A 6947-nucleotide genomic window follows, 5' to 3' on the forward strand; every position below is an offset into this window, starting at 1 on the left:
GACTGCCCCCCCCCCGGGACTTGCTTTATTAGAGAGTTTCCGCAGTCACAACGGCAACTGCAACCGCAACGTAAAAACACCAAATGCACACCTTTGAGCTGTCAAAACTCTGAGTAAACCCCAATTAGCTGTTTTCTCTTCTCGTGCCCGCCGATGGTTATCTGGCACCCAGATGGTGAAATTTTTATCCGACACGCTAAAGCTCTGAAGGTCGGGAAAATTTTTAAAATCTGGAAGGTTTACATTACTGAATTTTGCGAGACCGCGTCAAGAATTTTGCAGCGGGAGGTCTGTATCATTTTTAAGCTTTTTTCCTTGTGTTATATGTGTAAGTTTCAAGTATTAAATTTTTGAAATCCTGATTTTAAGTTTGTTACCAATAACATTTCAAAATATTTCTGATCATTACAGTATTTTTAGATTGCATTGAAAAAGAAAAGCTTTGAGATTTACCATTTTTCGTTACTTTAAAAAAAATGATAGACGTTGTCGTTGTAAAAAATAATTTCAGAATCAACAATGAGCAACAACTAGTCTAGCAAGCTAGACGACTAATTCATACATAGTAGAAATAAAGCAAAAAGTAATAAAGGGAACAATTTTAGTCGTCTAGAAACCTTTGTGCACGAACTCCAAACAAACTAAATCCCGTATCATTATTATTAGTATTGGTATTATTAGTATTACACGCATTATAAACGACTCCAGTCTAAGCAACAACAGGAACGCTGATTTTTTTAACACCTACATGCGATTTCACACGTTTTCGCGTTGCCGTTGCAGTTGCCGCTGTGACTGCGGAAACTCTCATTATTGTTTACTTTTCGAGAAAAAAAATTGAGGAATATAATTTCAAAAAGCAAAGTTTGTGATGAATTATGTGATATTTCTCTTGAAATTATTTGCTCGAAATAAGTTACAGTACCCTCTTTGACGTGAAACTTATAGAGTAATTTTCAAAGAATTGGATTTCTTTCGTTAGTGCTTTTTCATGGTTTTCGAGGAATTCTTTCACATTACATTCAATTTCAAGGTTTTCAAGGTCCCGTAGACACCCTGTTAGTATTTAATTTCTCTTTTTTTTAAATATCGTTCACTTAAATAGTTATCCTGAAATGAAAAAAAATCCATTATTTCCGGCAACGTACAGACCGGTCCACAAAGTACTAAATTCTCCTAAAACCGAATTTTTCTTTATACTCGCCTCCTTTATTTGGTAAATAAGCCTGCAGTAACAAATTGGAAGTGAGGAATAAATGAAAACATAGCGAGAGGGCATTATAAAAGAAAACAGAAACAATTTTAAATTAATTTTTTCCATCATTAGCTAAGCAATATCCACGTGATATTGTCTTGTGATTTTATCCTTATTATTCAAAATACAATTTCGAACTCAGCTTGGTTGCCAAAACAGTCGTATATAAAATGATGTTCCGATTGCTCAAATGATCTAAAGTCAAGGAGTGTGCAAGGAGAACAAATCAAGACGAAACGATACTGGATATTGCAAATTGGAGGAACAGACATAAAATTTGGTAGAAATGAATTCGACGTTGCAATGTGAAACTGCTTTGTCTCAAAGATTTATTCTCTCAACTCCTCAACGTAAATTCTTAATAACATACAATATACTTATCAATGGCTTGGCAAATTTTGTTTCAAATTCTCTGGTCATCGCAACTTTGGTGAATACAAAACAATATCGATCTCCAGCGATGAGAATCATGCTGTATATGAGCATCTCTGATGTTTGTCTCTCAATTATAACACCTCTTACCGGAGTCACGCTTTTGACCAAATACAAAAACCGTCAAAATTGTTTACTAGAAATCTCTGGACAATTCCTATGTCATCTTTTAGGCAATTATTCATGTCTTAACATCGGGCTTCTTGCATTTGACAGATATGCTGGTATAGCTTATTTGCAAGAATACAAAACTAAAATGTCTAAAAAACGTATAAACCTATTGACTCTATTGGCAATTTGCTGGTCCCTGTCCATAGCTGGTTTCATTACTTTGGGAACGGTTTTGAATATGTATAAAACATTTGCACTTTTGGTATTTGTAATCGGTGTAATAGTAGTTTTTGTGTTGGGTATAATCAATTTCATGGCCATGAAAACCTTAAACCATCATTGTACAGAGATACATTCGAACAGACTTGAAGATATACGAGTTAACATTGTTTCACTGACTAAAGCGATTCTACTAACCGTGATTATCTTCTATACCATTTACATTGGGCTTAATCTACTTCACATTTTCGCTTATGACAAAACTGAATCATTGTATTGGAAAGGATTACTAGATTTTTGGCTTTTATTTGGACTACTGTTGGGTTTATCTAACTCGGTAGTCAACGCTTTGTTATTCATTAAGTTTAACAAAGAAAGTCATAAATTGTTTCGAAAGATTTTCTGCAATAATAGCAAAAGAAGAATAGATGTTGGTTATACGAATAAAGACAATAACACGGGGAGACAAAAACATAATTCAAATGTAATGGTCCTATGAGAATGTGAAACTTTTCCCATTTGCATAGCTTCAGCCAGATTTCTAGGTCCCCCCAACAAAGAAAGGTCCCGCCGATAATTTAGCTCCCCCCAAAAATTTGCCTTGTGCTAGGTCCCCTTAAACACTTGGGGAAAAAACAAAAACATTGTTCTCCCACCCCTGTAGAGAAGTCAATATAAAATATATGCGAGTACAGTACTGATAAATGAAAAATCAATTTTACTTGTATTAATATTTATGTTTACAAATATTTTTTTTTATATTTGATTTAATAGTAAGATAAGAGATATTTTGAAATTACACGTTTTTTTTTATTAGAACCTAGTTTATAAGAACATATAGGCTGAAATTAATCGAAAAATTAAGAACATCTTAAGAACATGCCCAGCCTCACTTTGGAAAAAAATGACAAGAAACTACAATTTTTTCCTCTTTTTAAGCAGTTTTAACCGAATTTAGGGGTGGATCTTCAACAGTCGAGAGTCAAATATTGTCCAAATTTTGCCAAATTTAAGTGCTCTTAATTTTGTATCATATTGTCGATTTATAGTAGTCTGAAAAATTAAGAACGCATTTAAGAACATTTTAGGCTGAAAATGGCTAAAAGAAATAAGTACATCCAGGCTGAGCCAAATTTTAGGTGTTCTAATAAAAAAAAAAGTGTAGCTGAACAGTCCCCAGAGTCTCAGTCAGATCATCTAGCCCCCCCCCAACAATCTAGGTCCCACCAAATATTTTGGTAATTTTAGCCCCCAGGCTCTTTAAAGGCCAAAATATTTCTTAGCCCCACCCCCCCCCAAAAAAAAAAAATAAGGGGGGGCTGAGGCTATGATTAGCATTTTTGGTCAGCCTAAGCTGAGCATTCAAATAGGTAAAATTTTCTTCCACCATAAGACGGCAAAAAAAAATCCGATTTTCCGATCTCACTTTGATTTCTAAACTTTCTTCCGATCGGGTTAACTATTTGGGTACTTTTAGCGTGCGTTGTTTTTACAGATCATAATGTAGTTTCAAGATGGCGGCTCAAGCGATAGTCAGATGTGATAAGTCGATAAGTCAGTGTTGTACCAAAGTATTTCCAGTGTAAATCTGTAGCAAGCTTCGATTTCTGTCATTTATTTTTTTAACTCGGCAAATCAAACACATGATTTTCATCAAGGGGATTCTTTTTCTACATCCTTTGAAGGTTTAAAGCCGTTTGCTCAAGTTTTTGTTTATGTTGAATTTTCTGATACTTTTTATTGCTGCTTTTTAATAGTTTTTGCAATAAAAACATATTTTTCTTCTTTGCCTCTAGGGGGATTGATGGTGTTATAATGTTATTGGAATTTGATAAAGTTTACAAAAGTACAGCTACTGTATAAATTTGATATAAAGACTGGATGCAATCGTGATTTTTTGGACTTGGACGTGTTTGTGATAAAGGCGAATCGCAAAAAACTGTTTGGTTCCCATCATTTCTACTTTAAAAAGTGGGAGTCGTTTGGCCAGTCAGTTGAAAATATTTTTCTGTTAAGAAGCAGCTATACATCTTGTTGAAAGGGAATTCGTGTGGACTGATCCGAATTTTAAAATTGAGAAACCGTGGATAAACTGGTGTTTTCGGTTTACTCTCCATTAGCATGCGGCTCTCTACTTCGATTTGAAAACTTTTAAACACAGAGCGTGCAGAGGTCGACAGTGGAAATCCAGCAAAGCAGCGGAAAAGCTTTCCGACTCTCCAGCTCTACCTGCTGACCGTAAATCAGATGACGGGAACCAAATGATGACATCACATCTCCTATTATTGGACTTGCAAAATTATAACAAATGGTCTTTGGAATTTGATCATTTATATTAATATTAATATATACAGTTCTTGTTGAAATTGATCAAACTATTTTTCACGCAGTTCCGGACGCAGATTGTGTTTTTTTAACCTTTTCTAAACTTGGCGCACATTTTGACTGAATGATGGAATGGAATGAATGGCGATAACAGTTTATAGATATCTCTTATCAGACTTGCAGAAAGCGGGCTGCCGTCAAGTTACACAACATGCACACTCTCGTCACAACTTGCACAGCCATAACAAACAGATCAATCTGGTCTTCATTTAACATTGTTTTAAAGTTTAAAAAACACTGCCAGTGCTTGGCACAGAACAGAGGACTCCCAGTTGAAATTAATTGCTACACCGCTGCCCTGTTGAATTTATTTATTATAGTTGTGTGTTTATTCCGCCAAGGCGGTAAATCAATCGGCCAAATTCATAGACCAATCAAAAGCGAGTTTAAAGCAAAACGGGGGAAAAATGAGCTTCCCCGCATAGTTATGAATTTTAAGTTTTGCCTTCGATTATCATTTGCGACCAGCAAAGTCTTCAAGATGGTTGTGTGCATGTTATGACTTGACGGTACTAAACTACAAAATTTATTTACCCAGACTGGAGGGGCCAGCCATATAGTACGTGCACAGTGAAGGGGGGAGAGGGGGTTTAGCAAAAGCGTACATCTATTGTTTAAACAAAGTCATTTCTATTGCTCTCTGCGTACAAGGGGGGAGGGGGTGTCAAATATTTGGAAAATCTTTGCGTACGCACTATATGGACAATGCTAAAGAGAAGTATACTTTGAGCTTCTCGCGGGGGGGGGGGGGGTTGGAGGAGCTCTCAGGCTTGTTTTAAATCATAATTTTAAATCAAGTTATCAAATGTTTCACATTTTGTACATTATTCAACATATTTAGTCTACTCTGTTTCAGTACATCTCGTACATCTGTTAACCCACTTATTAAAGCTATCTAGCTAAGCTCTATTGCAATCGGCGGAGTCGTAGTTTTTGCGTTCGATCAGACTTAAGGATATATACATGTAAGCATTGTTTCACTAACTATTCACTACTTTTAATTGATTAATTTCAGTTCTGAAAGACAAGGTGAAGATATACTTTGGTTATTCAGCCATAATACTACAACGATTTATGCATAAAAAACTTATGACTTTGTGCATGAACAAGATTTGGACCTGACAAGCTGACAAAAACTTTTGGCAAGCAGACCATGTTGTTTGTTTCATAATACCAATACCAATACCAAAAAATATCATAAAATTGATATTGGAGAATCTTTGTGCATCAGGAGTAAAACATTCTTTATAATAAGTTATTTCAAAATATTCATATAATTTCCTAGCAGCCAGATTGCTACTCAAGCCTTGAGAATTTCTCAGAAAATGAGCTGGAGCTTAGACCTGGAGCTAAAAAAGTCCTAAGTGATAAAAAATTTTCTTTTAAAAAGTAAAATCTGTATTATACCCATAATAAACGAATTCTTGACAACTTATATCCATGATGATTCAACCAGTTGGTAACATAGGCTTTGGATTGTGGAAACTCGTTATTTTTTGTCCATATAGTTTGTATTAAAAACAACCAGAAAGATACCAAAACTTTCCATGTGATAAATCGTACCAAGAAAACCTTTTCCCAAAAGGCAAAAGTTCATTCACCTCAAGTAACAAGCTTTAGTAATACACGGGTTGCAAAATTATAGAAGTGCAGTCAAAATATGTGATTACTCGAATAATCGCACGATGAGTTATTTTTTCTTCTTTGGCGCGCCTTCAAAGAGAGCAATTAATCGTTAATTGCATCCTGTAGAGAGCAATTAATCGTTAATCACACTCTTCAATGAGGCGCCAATATTTACAAAATTGATTTTAATGTTTTTTCTTACATTTTTTTTGCATCGAACGTTTTAATTGCATTCGAAATATATTTTGTGAGAAAGAAAATCAATAAACAACAATAAAAGAAAGACATAGAGAGAAGAGAACAATATAAAACTCTCAGTGTAATTTCTGTAATTTACTTTCCTAACTGGGAAAAAGTAGTGAAAGCCATTGTGCGATTAGCTCGTAATCACATAATAACTCGTACAATTCGAAAATTGCACTCGTGATTTTTTTGTTTCGAATTTTCCTCGTCCTTTCGGACTCGGAAAATTAATAACAAAAAAATCACTCGTGCAATTATATTCGAATTGCACTCGTTATCATGTGATTACATATACAAAGTTCACGGTGATTTTATTCCCATGTTACTTTCTTTAAAGCTGATAACTTTATGAGTGTCAATAAATTTGAACCAATCAGAAATGAATGTCATGTAACAAGCACATAAAAATTTCGAGTAAAAACGTGATTTGACTTCAAACTTTATTTTTTCAACCTGTGTAGTTGCTTCTTTTGTCATTCCAATGTTAGTGATAAATGTCTTGTCTAAAGTACCGAGATCTCGGGTCATCTCTCCGGTAAAAGGCTACCCGAATTTTTTCATGTTTCGATTAAAAAACTACAAAGAGTTCCAATAATATAAAGTGAGCCTAAAACTCTTGCCAAGAAAGACCCAACCTATGATAACAAAGCAGATAAAAAGTCCCAATTTAATAACA

The sequence above is a fragment of the Clytia hemisphaerica genome, unplaced genomic scaffold (assembly GCF_902728285.1).
Source record: "Clytia hemisphaerica strain Z4C2 unplaced genomic scaffold, Clytia hemisphaerica genome assembly, whole genome shotgun sequence".
In the NCBI taxonomy this organism is placed as follows: Eukaryota; Metazoa; Cnidaria; class Hydrozoa; order Leptothecata; family Clytiidae; genus Clytia; species Clytia hemisphaerica.